The following is an 18,362-nucleotide window of genomic DNA, read 5'->3' as shown; positions in this document are numbered from 1 at the left end:
GGTTCCGCTAGACAGCTCCAGAACTTCATGGAAAATAGTAACCAGTGGCATACTGACATAAAAGTCTATATGAGAAGTTAGGGGGTTCCACCATTAATTTCCTAGACTTCAACTTACAGATAGGAAATGGGAACCATGAATTTAACGTTTAATGGAAAGACTCCTCCACTGACACATTCATTTCAGCTCTTTACATCCAACAGCTCAAAAACTTGCAGCATTCCACATGATCCACCATCTCCTTTCTATTACCAATTCCCAAGAATACAGTAAAAATTATAGCTACATTATGAAAAGGACTGATTGTAATGTAATTGGATAGATTTTCTTTGTTATATTTTAATTGAAAAGGATAGATTGCTACTTACCATATAGAGGAGACATTGAGTTGCAGACAGGCACAGCAAAAAGACTGCTATACATATGATTCTTAGACCAAAATGCCTTCTTTTTAAATAGAAAACACACACGTTGACACAATCACGACTCACACAGCATGTGTGAGTTGTGTTGGTGTGAATGTGTGTTGTTTACTATTTTGGAAGAAGGCACTTTGACTGAAAACTTAAATCTAACTCACACACAGTGTGTGTGTCGTGCTTGTGTGTGTGTGTGTGTGTGTGTGTGTGTGTGTGTGTGTGTGTTTTGTATTTCAAAAGAAGGCTTTTGCCTGAAAGTTTAAGTGTATAACAGTCTTTTTGTTTCACCTGTGTGCAACCCATCATCTTCTCTATATGATGGGCAACAACATATCTTTTTCATAATTTTGTTATTCCATCCTGGACTCTCCATTGTTTAAAAACAAAAGCTACAAGTAATGAGTTTCTATCCACCATTATTGATAATATTCTCAGGTAACCCTAAGGTAGTCGTTCCTCTTTTTGTTCCTTTATTGCTTGCATGGTGTACTGTGCTCACCATCCTCCTTATTCACAGTTTAGTGCCTAAAATTATGTACTTGCAGCTATTTATGGTTACTATAGACATGCAGTGAGTTTAAATAGCAATTAAACATAAATAAAAAGCAATAAATGTTAATCAAAACTTTTATTTTCAACTCAGAACAGAACACAGAATAAAAGAGTGCATTTGAAGGACATATGAAAGTTAATTTTGTCTTTTTGAGCTTCAAACTAGGCATTGCATTGAACTGTGCAGTGCTGTGTGCTTTACAAGACAATAATTACATGAAATACAAGTAATAATTGTTACCCTGTTCAGAACGGCTGTACTGTGCTCACCATCCTCCTGATTCGAAGTTTGGTGCCTAAATTATGTACTTGCAGCTATTTATGGTTATTATAGACATGCAGTGAGTTTAGTTTGTAAAAAAATAGCAATTAAACATAAATAAAAAGCAATAAATGTAAATAAAAATCTTGAGTGTGTTTGATCAACTATGAATGTTAATTTGGTCTTTTTGGACTTCAAAACAGGTGTTGTATTGAGCTGTGCAGTGCTTTGCTCTTTACAAGTCAGTTTATTACGTGAAATACATGTAATAATTGTTACCATATTTTTCATCTTTATGAAAGGTAGCACTGGCACCTGACTTTTCATGGTGTTCCTACAGTGGGCATTTCAATTCCTTTGTATCTGAAGCTGTATAGATATTCCTTGATACTCCTGGGTAAAGACATGATTTTGGTTCTTGAGGTTCGAGATGGTCCTTCATTAATCCCAACTTCAAGAGTTTTCAAAAACTCTCTCCTCTTGATACCTGGATCTGAAACATTGTATATCATCTGGGTATTGATTCCTGCTCCATTTGAATTATAAAAGGTGATTGTGTCTAGTTTCTGTGTTTCTGGATCCAAATTTTCATCAGTGTCCCACAGACATTAGGTAGATGTTTCTTCAGTTCAGAAGATAAACAATTTGACATCATAAAAGTACAGTTTATAAGGTAATCTGGTAAAATCGTCAGTCCTGCTATATAGGCTGGACTGGAAAGTAGATCTGTAATAGGCTCAAAGAAAACCGTACAAACTGGAGATGAATAAGCCACATCCATCCTTTGCTGAACATTGCTTAAACAAGAACCACAATATGTAATAGTTGTAGAAGTTCCACACACAGACGGGAAAGGTTCAAAGCTCACTCAATATGAAAAAAACCACATATATCTATGTATTCCAACATTTACTGTTAAATGAACAAACTCAATTCAATTATTCATTCGGGAAGATTCCAGAATGTTTGGGAACATCCCAGATCGTTGTGGAACATTTCAGAACACTCGCGAATGTTATGGAATGTTCTGGAACATTGTGGACCCCTCGAAGCCGTTTTGGTACATTCTGGAATTCACCACTGGTGGGGCTACCCATTGGTAGGGGTATATAAAGCAAGACCCTTCATGGGCTCAAATGTCAGTTTCTTATTAGTGACGAAGGGAGGAACTAAAAAAGTAGTGCAGTGGGTGAATAAAAACAAACAGTGAAGTGAGAAGTCAGTGACTGAATATAAATCGAAAAATGTGAAAAGTGTATAAAGTGTACTTAGTGTAATTTTTAATAAAATGTTGATTTGATTTATTTAGACAATGCCCAAATATAAAAGAGGAGGAGATCTTGCCAGTTCTGAAGCAAAATGGCAAAATTGGAATGAACAGTGAACAGACGAAGAGCGTGAGCATGTTTAGGTTCCCAACGAGCGACAATGAGCACTGTGAGAAGCAGAGAAACTGAAGAATACCAAAATGAACAGATGGAAGAATTAAGAATTGGAACACAGTCTTATAATAAAAGACTGTGAACTCAAGCCAGCCATGAAAATATTATCCTAGGAGAATCAGGGGCAAAGACAAGTGAACAGGGTAAAACTTATCAATTCAAGCATTCCATTACGACCCAACAAAAGAATATAACAAACACATCAGAACTGGAGATATGGATAAAATCTGCCAGTTTTGCAATGTGAAAAAAATTCTGTAGAGAAACATGAGGATTCTGTTGCATGAGTGGAAAAATTAAGTTACCACCACTGGAAGCAGCTCCACATAAATTGATACACAACTGATACACAGTTTTGAAACAGCACTAGACCAAATGATTTCTACTGACTACAAAGTTACATCGATTTAATTCACCTCAGATAACAAAGTCTTCATTGTAATTTGGGACAATGAAAACACAAGCTGTGATATAATTGTACAATGAAGAAGAGCAGGACTACAACGCATTGCAGAGGTACACCATTCATATGATGCCCTGCAACATCCATTAAAATATTATGGCATCAACCTCAAAGACTTCTGCTTCTCTCATGGTCACCTATACATATCTTGCTCTTGAGCAGGAAATTTAAAAAAAATTGTACATATATACCGTGGATAACAAAATGGAAAATGTTGTTTATAAACAAATATTGTAAATTGTTTTCAATAACATTTTTTACCTCTTATACTTTAACAAGTATTGTAAGTAGTTAGAATAGTTTTCAGTATAATTTTTTTACCTCTTATACTTTATAAAATTTATCCTTTTATTCCAGCTACCTCACAATCTCATATAAACTCCTTGAGTAAAACCAGGCACCTCAGCTAGTAAGTAGATAATTGTACAAATACCCTTTCCTGTATACATATCTGCACTCCAGTGTACATTTATTCATAGAGGAATCCTCTATTAATGAGTGTCATAAGGTGACAATATAAATTTAACCCTACCAAAATAGTCAACAAAGATAACTTTCGTAATTTAAGTTGAACATTTATAGATAAATTAGTTCGCATGTTTTTTTCTTTGCTTGGTTGCCATATTTGGAATTGGTGTGTACCGGAAAGTTGGCATACAACCAGAAACCTAGGTTGTACAAAAATAATAAAGTTTTGTGTAACAAGGCAAAAAGTGTTTCATTTAATTGATATATGATCCTGTCACATTAATGTGACCTCCTGTTAGAAGTCTGAATAACAATCTTTTTGGAGTGTGGACATGCAGAAAGAGTCAGTCAGGTTCAGGAAGGTACCGACAGGGACGAGGCGCCATACTGACTCCAATGCCGTGGCCAGCTGCAGCAGTTTTGTCAGTTGACGATCCATGGCACAAACAGCCTGATTGAGATGGTCCCACAGATTCTCGATTAAGTTTAAATCTGGGAAGTTTGATGGCAAGTAGAGACTGTGAACTCATCTTGGTGCTCTTCAAATTACACGCATTCATGGTGAGCTGTGTGACACATTGCATTGTCTTGCTGGTAGATGCTATCATGCTGAGGAAAAAAAGAAACATGCATGTAGGGGTGGACATGGTTTCCAAGGATAGATATATACTTGTGTTGATTCACTGTGCCTTCCAGAATGATGAGATCACTCAGGGAATGCCAGGTAACCATTCCCTAGTCCATAACATTCCCTTCCTCGCCTGACGATTATTGCAAGGCAGTACACGCCAATGGCCATCTGTCCAAAAGAGTATAAATTGTGATTCATCTAAATAGGCCACCTGTCATCTTTAAATAGACTTCCAGTTGTGGTATAGCCATGCAAATTCCAGCCTTCGTCACCGACGGACAGTAGTAAGAATGGGTGCATGAACTACTTGCCTGCTGTGGAGAACCATATGCAGCCATGTTCAGAGAATGTTCATCAAGGAGACACTGTTGGTAGCCCCTTGGTTCATCTGGGAGGTCAATTGTTCTGCAGTTTTATGTCTATTCTCCCGTAGACTTCTCTGCAACTGTCATTCTCCCCTGTCATCTATGGTCCATGGTGCACCACAGTTGCCTTGACGCCAATTTTGGTTAGTGTCATTTTGGAATACTGTAACTATGATGGCACACAAACAACTTACAAACTTAGCTATTTTGTAAATGCTTCCACCCTTCGCCTGCACTATGAGAACACTACTCTGTTTTCCACCTCTCCTTAGCAAATTTTATACACCCTTGACTGCTAGTACTACCACCTGCATTAATAACCAGTGTAACCATCGAATGTTGAATGCAAACGCACAAACATGCAAGCATTGTGTTATACAGGTGTTGGGAACCAGTTTGTGGTATGGAGTTCCATAACTGTTGCACTTAGGTCCATATAGGGACAGTTAATGCTGTTGTGGTTGATACTGAAGTTTTTGTATGATGATGTCCCATATGTGCTCGATTGGAGGCAGATATGGTGATCGAGCAGCCCAAGGCAACATGTCAACACTCTGTAGGGCATTTTGGATAATAACAGTAGTATGTGAGCGAATCGTTGCCCTGTTGGAAAACCCCCTGAAATGCTGTTCATGAATGGCAGCACAAGAGGTAGATTCACCAGATGGACATACCGTTTTGCAGTCAGGATGCATCGGATAACCACGAGAGTGCTCCTGCTGTCATAAGAAATCACACTGCAGACCATAACTCCAGGTTTAGGTCCAGTGTGTCTAGCATGCAGAGAGGTTAGGTGTAGGTCCTCAACTGGCCTCCTCGTGCCAACACACAGCCATCACTGGAACCGAGGCAGAACCAGTTTTCATCAGAAAACACAACAGATCTCCACCCTGCCCTCCAATGAACTGTTGCTTGACCCCACTGAAGTCACAAGTAGTGGTCGTTTGGGGTCAGTGAAATATGTGCTACATGGAGTCTGGCTCAGAGCTGTTCTTGCAGTAACTGGTTTGTAACTGTTAGTTGTGTCTGGTGCCAACTGTTGCTCAAATTGTGGCTGCAGATGCAGTACGATGTGACTGAGCCATACACTGAACAAGATGGTCTTCCTCCGCAGTAGTACCATGTGACCATCCGGAATCCAGTCTTCTTGTGAACGTACAGTCTCTTGACCATCACTCCCAGCAGTCATGTACAGTGGCTGCTTTCTTGCCAAGTCTTTGCAATATCACATGAGGAACATTCAGCTTCTCACAGCCCTATTACACAATCTTGTTCAAGCTCAGTGAGGTGTTGATAATGGCATCTTTGACACCTTAAAGGCATCCCTGACTAATATCAATTCACCATGTCCAATTTCAAAGGTAACTAACACTCACAACCGTTACAGCGTGTATTTGAAGTAAGCCTGCTTTGCATCCTCATAGTGGTGCTACTAACAGCACTCTTATGTGAGTGATGGGCAATTTGAATAAACATTTATGATCTTTTTTTTATGTCACAACTGCTTCTTGGTGTTGCAATTTTTTCCATCAGTGTGTTTGTAAGAGGCAGAGAGGGGGGGGGGGGGGGGGGAGGAGAGAGAGAGGAAAAGTGTAGAAAGACTTCAAATAGAGGCCGTCCGTGCGTATAGCTTTTCTTTTAAATGAAAATTGTTTTGAGAATCTGTGAAGCCTGTTGGAGTTGCACAAATTTCTAGATTATAGTAAAAGTGTTGGGACATGCTGAGACATTATAAATGAGAAAATTAACTAACTTAGATTAGGGAGGACTTGATCTCTCACATCCATTAAGAATATATAGTACAAAAAAGAAATGTTATGAGGATTATAGTGTTCAAACAACAAGAAAGTAAATGGTTAACTTGAGGATGTATCAGTGTTTGTGGAGATTTCATCATTCACAGCATTCATTATAGCAGACTTCGTCTTCTCAAGATTGCACATGGAGTCCTTTGTGATGTTTCAGATTCCCATATTTTCTTCATTCAATGCTGACATGTAAGGACTGGATCAACATCTGGCATGGACAGGTGTCAAGGAGTTCATCTACAGAAATCTCTATCAATTTTTCAACTTGCAATAGAACAAACCCTGTACGTTTGTAACAGTAAAAAATTCAAGCTACAGATATACTTCACATTCATAAGCCTGAAAGAAGTACAAAGTTTTATAGCCAGATTTCTTCTTGATCTCTTTTACAGCAATGACTAAAATGTGTCACTTAAATTCAGGTAACAGAAAGTAGCTGCCAAGGTAAACCATTCCCAAACACTACAGTGCCCTCCATTCAGTCTCCACTGCTTGGCCACAAAAATACTGTGAAAAATAGTATTTTATCCACTACACCATCAAATATGAGGTAAACAGTGTATCCTGAAACATGATTAGTCCATCAACTATTAAAGGCAAGTTCCTAGTGACAAAGAGTACCAAAAAGGGGAAATTACACAGGAAGCTACCTCATGTTACACTGGTTACATCTGACATATGACAACATTACATGTGTACTGAAGTATATTTGAGGTAACTTAAAACTCACCCATAGCCACCAGACAGAGCAGAGAAAAAAGAAATGACAGATAAAAACCTCTAAATCTCCACATGTAATCTGCAAGCTATTGTACAGTGTATGACAGAGGCTACACCACACCAAAATTATCAATTTATTTTATTTGGATATCCACTGAGGGAAAGTGTCTATCTATTTACCTTTATATGTGCTCTAAAGTCTCTTATCTTGAGCTCACAATTACTACACAAGATATATGATGGTAACAGCAGAATGGTTATACTCTCTTTTTTGAATAAATTTTCTCTAAATTTACTCAATAGGATTTGAGAACTATGCCTCTTTCTTTCAAAGATTCCCATTTAAGTTCCCCAAGCATTTCTGTTACACTTTCATATGGGCTCCACCAACCTATTACAGTCCTGACTGAAGATCTCTGAATTCGTTCAATGTCTGTCCTAATGCACACTCGACAAAGAATTCAAACGTTGGAACAGTACTGTAGAATTGAATGTGCTAATGTCTTGTATGCAGTTTCCTTTACAGATGCACGATATTTTCCTAGAACCCATCCAACAAATCCAGGCCTTCCATTTGTCTTTCCTAACACTGATTTTACACTACCCTCCCACTTAAATATTGCCTCTTAGTATTAGTGCCAAACACTTACACAATGTGATATGCTCAAGATGTTCACCACTAACCTTGTTAATCAAATGCTATTTATGTCTTTCTCTTTGTTATAGGCATTACCTTCCATTTATCTCAATTTAAAGAGAGTTTCCTTTCATTATGACAAGTGGGACTTTTGTGCAGGTCTAAGCATTTTCTTACGATTGACCAATGACAATACAACAGCATCATCGGAAAACAATCTTATAGTGCTGCTGATCCTATCTGATACATTGTTTATGTATATTGAGAACATTACAGATTCTATTACATTCCCTTAGGGCACACCCAATGGTACTTTCACCTCTATAGAAGATTAGCCCACTAGTATAACTCACTGGATACTGGATTCTATTAATAAAATATTCATTAAGCCTATCATATTTGTGACAAAACTCTGTGTGATTATATCTTGATTAGTAATTGATAATGTTGTACAGTGTTGAAAACTGCTTGGAAATCTAGGAAGATGGAACCTACTTGTTTACTTACTTCTGTTCTTTGCCAAATGTTGTGTATGAATAAAGCAAGCTGTGGTTTTTGAGAGAATCTCGTTTCTCTCCAGGAATGTCATAATATCGTAGCTTAAAATATGCTCTCAGTTCCTGCAGAGAGACACAGTTGTATTGGTCTGTAATACTGATCCTCCATCTTTTACCTTTGCTTGTAATAAGGAGTGACATACATTTTTTTTTCACTCACTTGAGATTATTCATTGCACAAGATATTCTTAATGAATACGATCTAGCAAAGGGTCTGATTCCACAGTGTGTTCAATGAAATTCTAATGTGAATTCTGTCAGGGCTTGGTGCTTTGTTGCTTTAAGTGGTCTCACTTGTTTTTCGATACTGGAAATGCTAATATCAATTATTGAATATTTACTTGAGTATCCTCATGTGTAAATACTTTTTAAATGCACAATTTAATATTTCAACTTTCTGTCTGTGTCTTCAGTTTGAACAGTAGATAGATGCATAAGAGATTGAATGGAATGTTTGGATCCATTCATTGACTTCACATATAAACAGAACTTCTTGGTATTTTCTGATAGATCTTTAAAATTATTGTAGGCTTCACACACAGGCTTCCTTACACATTCATGAGTTGCCACTAAGTTTTCTCTATCAGCTTCCTTGAAGTTACTTGTAGCAAGAGTATCGTAAGCTGTGAACTTGGTCACTGAACAACTCTGCAACTGGGCTAAAATCAACAGATTAACTATCAACACCAAAAAGACAGCTTCCATGAACTTTCACACAGCACAAAATGCCAATTCCTCTCAGCCATTTGTCACTGTAAATAACCAGCCAATAGATACCGACACTGTTCTCAAATTCCTTGGTCTGTGGGTTCAAGATAACTTGAAATGGAATACACATACAGGAAAGGTAAATGCCAGAATTAGTACTGGCTGTTATGCATTGAGTGTACTGAAATCATGTGATAGCCTGAAAACATTAACCAGCGCTTACTACACTTACATAAAAGCCCACCTAAAATATGGTGTGATATTCTGGGGAAATTTCAACTGCTTGAGCACATTCAGAATCCAGAAGAGAGCAATGAGGATTATTACTGGGAGAAAACCCAGAGACTCCTGCAAACCCATCTTCAGAAAGTTGGAAATCCTTACACTGCCTTGCCTATACATTCTCGAGACTTAAAATTTTTCAGAAACCACATAGTGCCAACTGACACCAGAGTCATAAAAAATAATGAAATACATGAACACAACACCAGGAAAAACACAAATCTGCATGTTTTACGTACAAACACTCAACTGTGTAGATTGTAGATTGTATTTTATTGATCCTGTTGTCTACATAGCAGCTTATGCATAAGACATTGGACAAGTCAAGTTATAAATATACAGTCTGAAAGTAATTTCAAGGCATACATATTTAAGCTTACAATAATACACTTTACACGTAAGTATTTATATAACACATTTCATAAATATAAATATTCTTCAATGGAGTAGAAGCAGTGATGCTGTAAATGTGACTTTAGAGATTTTCCAAATGTATTGACCTCAGTGATAGCTTTTATGTTTTCAGGAAGTTTGTTATAAAGCTTAACTCCCATGTGAAAAGTACCTTTTTGGCACAGTGCTGTGCTGATTTGAGTAATATGTAAGTTTCTGTTTTCTCTGGTAAAGTGCTCATGTATATCACAGTTTTTTTGTAGTCTCTGGTCCTTGCCTATTACATTTAATTTAAAGAACAAAAGGGTTTCCATAATGTATACACATGGTAATGGGGGAATACCAGATTTCTTAAACAGGGGTTTACAAGAGTCTTTAGGCTTGCACCCAAACAAGATTCTAATGGCCCTTTTTTGTAGTTTAAAAGTGCTATTAGCTATTTTAGAGTTTCCCCAGAAGGTGACCCCATATCTAAGACGAGAATGAAAGTACACATGATATGCATTCAATACTGTTTTCTCACTACAGCATGATTTTAATGAACAAAGAAGATAACATGTTTTGCTCAGTTCTGCATTGAGATATTCAATATGCTTATTCCATCTGATGTTACTCTGCAGCCAAAGTCCTAAGAATTTGGTGTCAGTACTGTTACCAACTGGTTCGTCATTGATAGAGACTGATGGGATAAACATGTCCTTATTAGGAACATTGTGGAATTTTAGAGCAACGGTTTTCTTACTGTTTATTACAAGCTGATTACTCTGTGCCCAGCTGCTAAGTTGTTTCGTGACCGTGTTTACTGTCTGCTGTAACTGTTCATCGTCGTCTCCTTTTAGTAGAATTGTGGTGTCATCTGCAAATATGATTGATTTGTGTGCATCAATATTTAAGCTTAGATCATTTATGTACAGAAGAAACAGAAGGGGTCCGAATACGGATCCTTGGGGTACACCACACTTTATTTGTTTATAGTCAGATAAGTGATTAGATACAGTTTTTAGTTCAATATTTGTGTGCTTGACGCATACTGCCTGCAAAAAGGGAGCTTTCCACATGGGCCTCCAACCGTTCAACAATCTTCCCAAAGCCATGAAGTCATATTTGTTGTGTCACTGTTTTTACTCTGTAAATGAATACTTAGAACAGTAATCTTGCTATTTGTGTTAAATTGAAAACATTAAGCAATATAATACATTAGGATACTATAGGCCTGTGTTAATATGTATTAACAATGTTAACTGATATTTTCCGACATCTGCAACACACTGTGTACCATCAGATCACGTGGAATAAATAAATAAATCTCTGTTTTTCCAACATTCTCCAAGTAGTATTATTGTCATTGGTATCATAATATAAATTTACTCAGAACGTACTTATACAGACAGTGGATTATAAGGATTTTATCTTTAACCACAATTGTTCTGCAGTTGCCACTGTATTGGAATGAAATATTTTCAAAAGCTGAAGCTGTGAGGGCAGGTCATGAGTTGTGCTTGGGTAGCTCAGTTGGTTGAGCACGTGCCCGGTCTAGCACACAGTTTTAATCTGTCAGGAAGTTCCATATCATCACACACTCTGCTGCAGACTGAAAATTTCATTTGAGAATCTTCTCAATTCATCCTTAAGTAAGTTGATAGTAACTATCTGTTAGTACAACCAAATACAAAACTCTCCTGACTTTCTGGATGGTCTTCTTTCTTTTGGTAACTGTTGTTGTAACAGCATCATGGTCAGTAATTTGTTACTCATTGGTGACATTCTTAAAATGTGGAGGTCTAAAATATTTGCTTCATGTGTGGGTTGTCAAACTAGTTGATTGAGGAAGTTGTCAAACAGTTTTCAGTATTACTTCAAAGGACTGTTTTTGTTTTTGTCTTTACCACTAATAATATATGTGTAACATTCACAGTCAGTGCTGGGCAGCTTAAAGTTACTATCTACTACTTGCACCTTATGCTCAGCATATTTCCGTGCTGTCAGAATTAGGCTATATTTGAGTGGCTCTACAAACACAGTCTAATGATACTGTGGTCCGTAGAAATATCCAGTTATTAATTTAAGTCCACTTACCAAAGTTACTCTTGTCCACATGAGTTCAGCATCAGATTCATTTTGAACCTCACTAGCCTTAATGATTCTGCTTGCACGATAAACACTCCTTGTACTCCTGGGTGTCTAGTTTGGCTTTCTTGTACACACTCCGTGTGATGATGAAAATGTCCCTAAGCTCTATTTTTGGTTGCAATCAGTGCCTACCAGTACTGAAAATCAATTAAAACTACTTAAAGCAAACAAAGCATCAGGTCCTGATGGAATTTCACTTAGTTTTTGGATTGAATACGCACTTGAATTCCAAGCTCATATTCTCGAGAATCTTTGTGCAGTTAACAGCCCACATGACTAGAAAACGGTGAACAATGCAGATCACTTCCATTTACAAAATCAGTTCAAATTCACATCATTTAGTTGTCGTTGACCACATACAGTAGAATAGGATTTCTCAGTGATAGCAAGTTGCAGTTGGAATCAAAGTATTAAAATTAATGTTCACTTTACATGTACAAATTAAATAGTTTATGTACAGCTATAATCTTAACTATTAATATCAATTGTCCATATCACAGATCTCTTTTATATTGTAAGATGGATTTTTATATGAGCAAGTCATATAATTTCATTTTGAATTTTTAAATGGCAAGGATCGAGCAGTGAGAGGAAACTTGTAAGATATTTCGAGGGCATTCAGTGTATGGGAGTTACTGGTTAGCAGCCAGTGCCTAGGAATGTCAGTGTTTGCTGTATTTCTATTGGTGTATTTGTGATTCATTTCCCTGGTAACAAATTCTTTAATGTTAGTAAGTTTTGCATTTATCTGAGGAGCTAACTTTTTTATTAATGGGGAACATAAATACCATAAGTCTCCACATTTTAAAAAAAATCACCATAAGTCTCCACATTTTAAAAAAATTCATTAAAATCATTTTCAACTTCAGTTTTTCCTGAATGGACCTTTCACTCTGTAATGGAGTGTACACTGATATGAAACTGCCTGACAGATTAAAACTGTGTGCTCCACCAAGACACAAACTAACAAGCAAGTGCTGTGCCAGATAAGCTACCCAAGCACAACTCACAACCTTTCCTCACAGCTTTACTTGTGCCAATACCTCATCTCCTACCGTCCAAACTTTGCAGAAGTTGTTCTGTGAAACTTGCAGGACTAGCAATGCCAGAAGAAAGGATAGTGCAGAAACATGGCTCAGCCACAACCTGGGGGTGTTTCCAAAATGAATTTCTCACTCTACAGCAGAGTGTGTGCTGATATAAAATTTCCTGGTGTGCTTGGATAGCTGCCAGTAGAGCATTTGCCTGCAAAATGCAATGGTCCCAGGTTTGAGTCTCAGTCTGGCACACAGTTTTAATTTGCCAAGAAGGTTCATATGTTTGCACACTCTGCTGCAGAGTGAAAAATTCATACTGGAAAGATCCTCTAGGCTATGGCTAAGCCAAGTGTGCACAATATCCTTTCTTTCAGGAGTGTTAAACTTGTGAAGTTTGGAGATGAGGTACTGACAGAAATAAAGCTGTGAGGATGAGTCAGGAGTTGTGTATGGGTAGCTCAGCCAGTAGAGCACTTTCCTGTGAAAGGAAAAGGTGCCGAGTTCGAGTTTCAGTCCAGCACATAGTTTTAATCTGCCAGGAAGCAGTTTTGCCTGTCTGACACTCATATACAGAGTCCAAATTTGTGTTCTTTAAGTTGTCAATAAATAATATAATGTGCTCCTCTGTCTGACCTCTTATTAACGCCACACTAAATGCATTGGAATAAGTTGAAAATTTAAATGTCGTGTGGCTAGGGCCTCCCGTCGGGCAGACCGGTTGCCTGGTGCAAGTCTTTTGCGTGGATGCCACTTCGGCAACTTGCACGTTGATGGGAATGAAATGATGATGATGACGAAAACAACATGACACCCAGCCCTTGAGTGGAGAAAATCTCCGACCCAGCCAGGAATCAAACCTGGGCCCCTTGGCATGACAATTGGAATAAATTAATTTTCTATGATAAAGCGTTAAAAGCAATTGAACACAATCTGTGAAACCTCCCATCGGCAAGGTTAGCCACATATTCCTCTATATGTGAATTCTTTAATGTTGGTAAGTTTTGCATTTATCTGAGGAGCTAACTTTTTTATTTATGGGGAACAAATATACCATAAGTCTCTACATTTGTTAAATGATGTTGTCTAGACTTGCATCCTTACAAGTAGGACACATCTTGTTGGTGCAATGCAAGTCTGATGATCTTAAAATATTTTTTTTTTTTTTTTTTTTAAAAGAAAAGAAAAAAAAAATATTCTGGAGCCTTGTTGCTTTGAATTTCCTGTTTTAATATTGCAATCCCCATGGATAACAACCTTTGCTTTAAACTTATAAAGGCTCTTAACCGCTACTTCAAAAATTTCAAAAATACATTTGAATTTCCATTTGTAGACCTATACAGATTAACAATTATTGTGATTTCTTCAGTCAGTCTTATACTACTAATTTTTACTATTTATTTCTGAGCAAGATGGCATTGTGTCTAATTTTCAAAACTTTGCTTCATATAAATTCCAGAATCACCAACTTCTCTGTGTTTCCTATACATTACATAAGCTACAACATATTCTTGAGGAACGAAACTGTGAACATGATTTTTTGTTAGGCAGTTTTCTGATAACCATGTCACATCGACATAACCATGTCACATCTACATCCTTAATGGTACAAAAATGTTCCAATAATAACAGTTCATTTCTTATACAACAGATTGTGACATGCAGCAGCATAAATGTTTTATCACTGGTTTGCAAGCACTCATCTGCATTTGGCTAATCCAAATTACACACCCTGTAATTGCCTAATTTGGAACTGCTGGGATGTTTACTTCTGCTACAAAAGTATTTTCATCATCGTTCTTGGTCTTAGCAGAAATCAGTTCTGTTTTATAATGTCACAAGCTGAATACGAGACATGCATCACTTTTGCCTTTCAGAGGTATGACTTGCATAATACCTCAGTGCATGTTTGATTTCAGATGAACTATATCTGAGATCTTATGACTTACAAATGCCTTTCCTGGTTTGTTGATGTAGAAGCCATATGCTGTATGAAATTGTTTCCCTGGAGAGCTTACATCAACTGTTGCATTTTTAAATTCCCAGCTTACATTTTGCACAAGTTTTACTTGTATTTTCTACTTCCTTATTCATACAGGACCAGTTCACTATCACATTCATATTTCTGAATTTGTGCAGTCTCTATTTAAGGGAAAGCACAAAATCTTTTTGCATTGTTCCTTCCTACATTGTTTGTCCCCATGAGAAAGACAGAAAAACTGCTATTGTTTAGTGCTGAAATTTTTTCATGGCTGGCTGATGTTGCTGCCTTGAAATTTCTGCCTTTTTTACCATGCTTTTGATCTCACATCTGCATATAATTTGCACTTCAGAGGCTATTCCTCTCCCTTGGCTATCAGCATAAATGCCAATTTCACATATACTTGTTGCTGGAAGGTCACTGATCATAATCATCATCATCATCAGTTATCTGCTATATTCGCAGATCCTTTGCCTCTCCATTTTCTGCGATCCATTGCTTCCCTCTTAAGGCTGCTGTATGTCGTACCGTCCATCATGTCATCCAGTATCTGGAATCTCTTCCTTCCTGTCTTCTTTTTCACTTCTACATAACCTTCTAAAACTGTTTTTATCAGCCTATCATTCTTTCTTAATATATGCCCAATCCTATTTCTATTTCTTCTCTTCATTACATCTAGTAACTGTCTTTTCTCTCCCACTCTTCTCAGTACCTCTTCATTTTTTACTCTGTCCATCCAACTTATTCTTTCCATCCTCTGCCATGTCCGGATCTCAAAAGCCTCCAGCCTTTCTCTGTCTTTCTTCCTCATAGTCCATGTTTCAGCGCCACATAGAAGAAAACTCCATACAAGACATTTTATGAGCCTCTTCCTGAGTTCTCTGTCCAGACCGCTGCAGAAAATTCTCCTTTTCTTATAAAATGCTTCTTTTGCCATTGCTATCCTTGTTTTAATTTCTGTGGTGCACTTCCAGTCAGTGTCTATCCTGCTTCCAAGATACTTAAAATTTTGCACCTGTTCTAGTATTTCTCCATTCAGCATAATTTTTATTTCCTTATTTTCTCCTAGTGCCAATACTGTTGTTTTATTTGTGTTAATTTTCATTCCATATTTTTTTCTGTTAGTTTCAATGGTGTCCACCAAATCCTGTAATTCATTTTCCCCTATGGCTAGAAGGACCATGTCATCAGCAAACCTCTTCTTCCTCCAATTTCTACGCCTTTGTCATCTAATGAGCATTGGTCAATCATGTTTTCCAAGTAGAGGTTGAAAAGAGTAGGTGATAGACAGCATCCTTATCTTACTCCTTTTCCTAGTCCGATCCAGTTTGTACTTTCTCCTCTCACTTTAATTGAAACTTCTTGATTAAGATATAATGAGTTTACAAGTCTTCTGGTTTTCCAGTCCACTCTCTTTTCCCTCATTATAGTCGCCAGCTTGTCCCAAACCACATTGTCAAATGCCTTTTCTACCTCAATGAAGCACATATATTGGTCTCTTCCTTTTTCAATAAACTTTTCTCCCAAGATTCGTAGGAGCCCTATTGCATCTCTGGTGCCCGTATTCCATCTAAAGCCAAACTGCGCCTTGCCAAGATTCTCCTCCATTACATTTTCAAGTCTTTTATTAATTATTCTTAACATCACTTTGGCTGCATGTGAAATGAGGCTGATTGTCCTGTGCTCGCTGTATTTTTTGGTTCCTTGTTTTTTTGGTAATGGAATTACTACTGTTGTCAGAACGTTCTCAGGCCATTCACCACTGTCATATATTTTATTACATAATCTCAATATTTCTCTTATTCCATCTTGGTTCAAGCATTTTGATATTTCGTCTGGTATCACTGGTATTTGGTCTATAATCACTACAGGTACCTGTGGTGTCTTAATTCACATTTAGTACATTGTTGTTTTTCTCATTGAGAAATGATGACACCTGAGAAAAATTCGTAACAGTCAGGAAATGAATACTATTCACATTCATATTAAGTTTGTTATTGTATAATCTCAATATTTCTCTTATCCCATCTTGGTTCAAGCATTTTAATATTTCTCCTGGTATCACTGATATTTGGTCTATAATCACTACAGGTACCTGTGGTGTTTTAATTCACATTTTGTACATTGTTGTTTTTGTCATTGAGAAATGATGACACCTGAGAAAAATTTGTAACAGTCAGGAAATGAATACTATTCACATTCATGTTAAGTTTGTTATTTTTTCACAGCAAAATGCTTTCCTGTCTCATCTTGTTTGCACCATCTTTGATATTGCCATGTGGTTCCACACTGTTCAAAGTTTTTGCACAGTCCATACTAGAAAGTATTTGAAAATGGGGTAATACATTTGTATGCACAGACTAGACAAATGTTGCTAACATCAGTCTTTTGTAGTATCCTCAAACATATCTGAAGCTCAGACTTTCCTGGAAGGAAACAAGTTCTCTCAAAAAATTAGCGGTTAATTAGTGGTATATTCTATTGACCACTTGCATGATAAATCATGATGTGCAACAAGTCATTTTATATTTGCACCACAAATTGTTTTGTAAATATGGCTGCATGTTGACAGTTTAAAAGTGGATTCTTTTAAAAATAAAAGCATACAAATGTTAGTAATTGAGGACCATTTTCAAAAAACTCGAGAACTGCACCATTTGGAAAAGCGAATTACATATTTTATCAAAATTTACTATTTGCCTGTTTAGCTTGCACACTAAAATGTGAAATTTTTCTATATCTACATCTACAAAAAACAAGTTTTGCCAAATGTGAACATCTACTGCCTGTGGTAGGGGTTTATTGTTTCCAACAAAATAGCTCACTACTTTCCAATCATGGGTCACAGTTACATGGCTCCTGATAGGGTATTTCAGGCATGGGCAACCTTTGCTTGCTGATAGGGTATTTCAGGCATGGGCAACCTTGCCTGCAGGCCTGATTCATACATCTGATTCACATGCTCATTAAGCTTGTGGACTACCATGTCATGCAAAAAGTCAAAACTATAGCATTCATAAGTTAATGTTTATGGGGTAAAGGATTGAAATGAATGGCATTCCTTTCCCGACACACTACACCAGCATATATGCCTCAGTACATACACTATTGAGAGTACACTCATTAATGTTCATCCGAACTTTCTTCCACAGGCCAGATTGAATCCAATTGTGGGCTGGATGTGGCCCACGGGCTGCCAACTACCCACCCATGGCGTATTTGGCACCACTGAAAATGAAGTGAGAAAATGTGAAACCATAACCTTACCATCACACTATCATGAGGTTCGGAGCCACCACAGTACCTGTATGGTTCTGGACAAGGACTGACACGTATGATTTCAAGACCATTCCTAATAGATTAAAGAAAAAAAAGCTACCATTCAAAATGTCTGGATTCATTAGTTCTTCTTTATATACATTTATATAAAAACCATGTAAGTGCCAAATAAGCTGAAAATATAAAGAAACTAAATGGTTTAAGAGGTCTTTCAAATGGTATGTTCAGTGG

The 18,362-nt window shown here is 37.2% G+C and overlaps 1 protein-coding gene across 2 annotated transcripts in view; it reads left to right on the top strand.

Moving 5' to 3' along the window:
* Positions 1-18,125, top strand: part of LOC126474020 (uncharacterized) — a 57,087-nt gene extending 38,962 nt beyond the window's left edge. The window contains exon 3 of one of the 2 annotated variants that reach the window (XR_007586559.1): positions 18,005-18,125. The gene's annotated coding sequence lies outside the window, so the exon portion shown is untranslated. The remainder of the gene's footprint in view (positions 1-18,004) is intronic. The other variant, XR_007586558.1, reaches the window with a different exon arrangement.
* Positions 18,126-18,362: the final 237 nt, after the last annotated feature.

Source organism: Schistocerca serialis, chromosome 4, assembly GCF_023864345.2.
Source record: "Schistocerca serialis cubense isolate TAMUIC-IGC-003099 chromosome 4, iqSchSeri2.2, whole genome shotgun sequence".
Lineage (NCBI taxonomy): Eukaryota > Metazoa > Arthropoda > Insecta > Orthoptera > Acrididae > Schistocerca > Schistocerca serialis.
The sequence above is the reverse complement of the archived record's forward strand: the minus strand, read 5'-3'. Positions and strand labels throughout refer to the sequence as shown.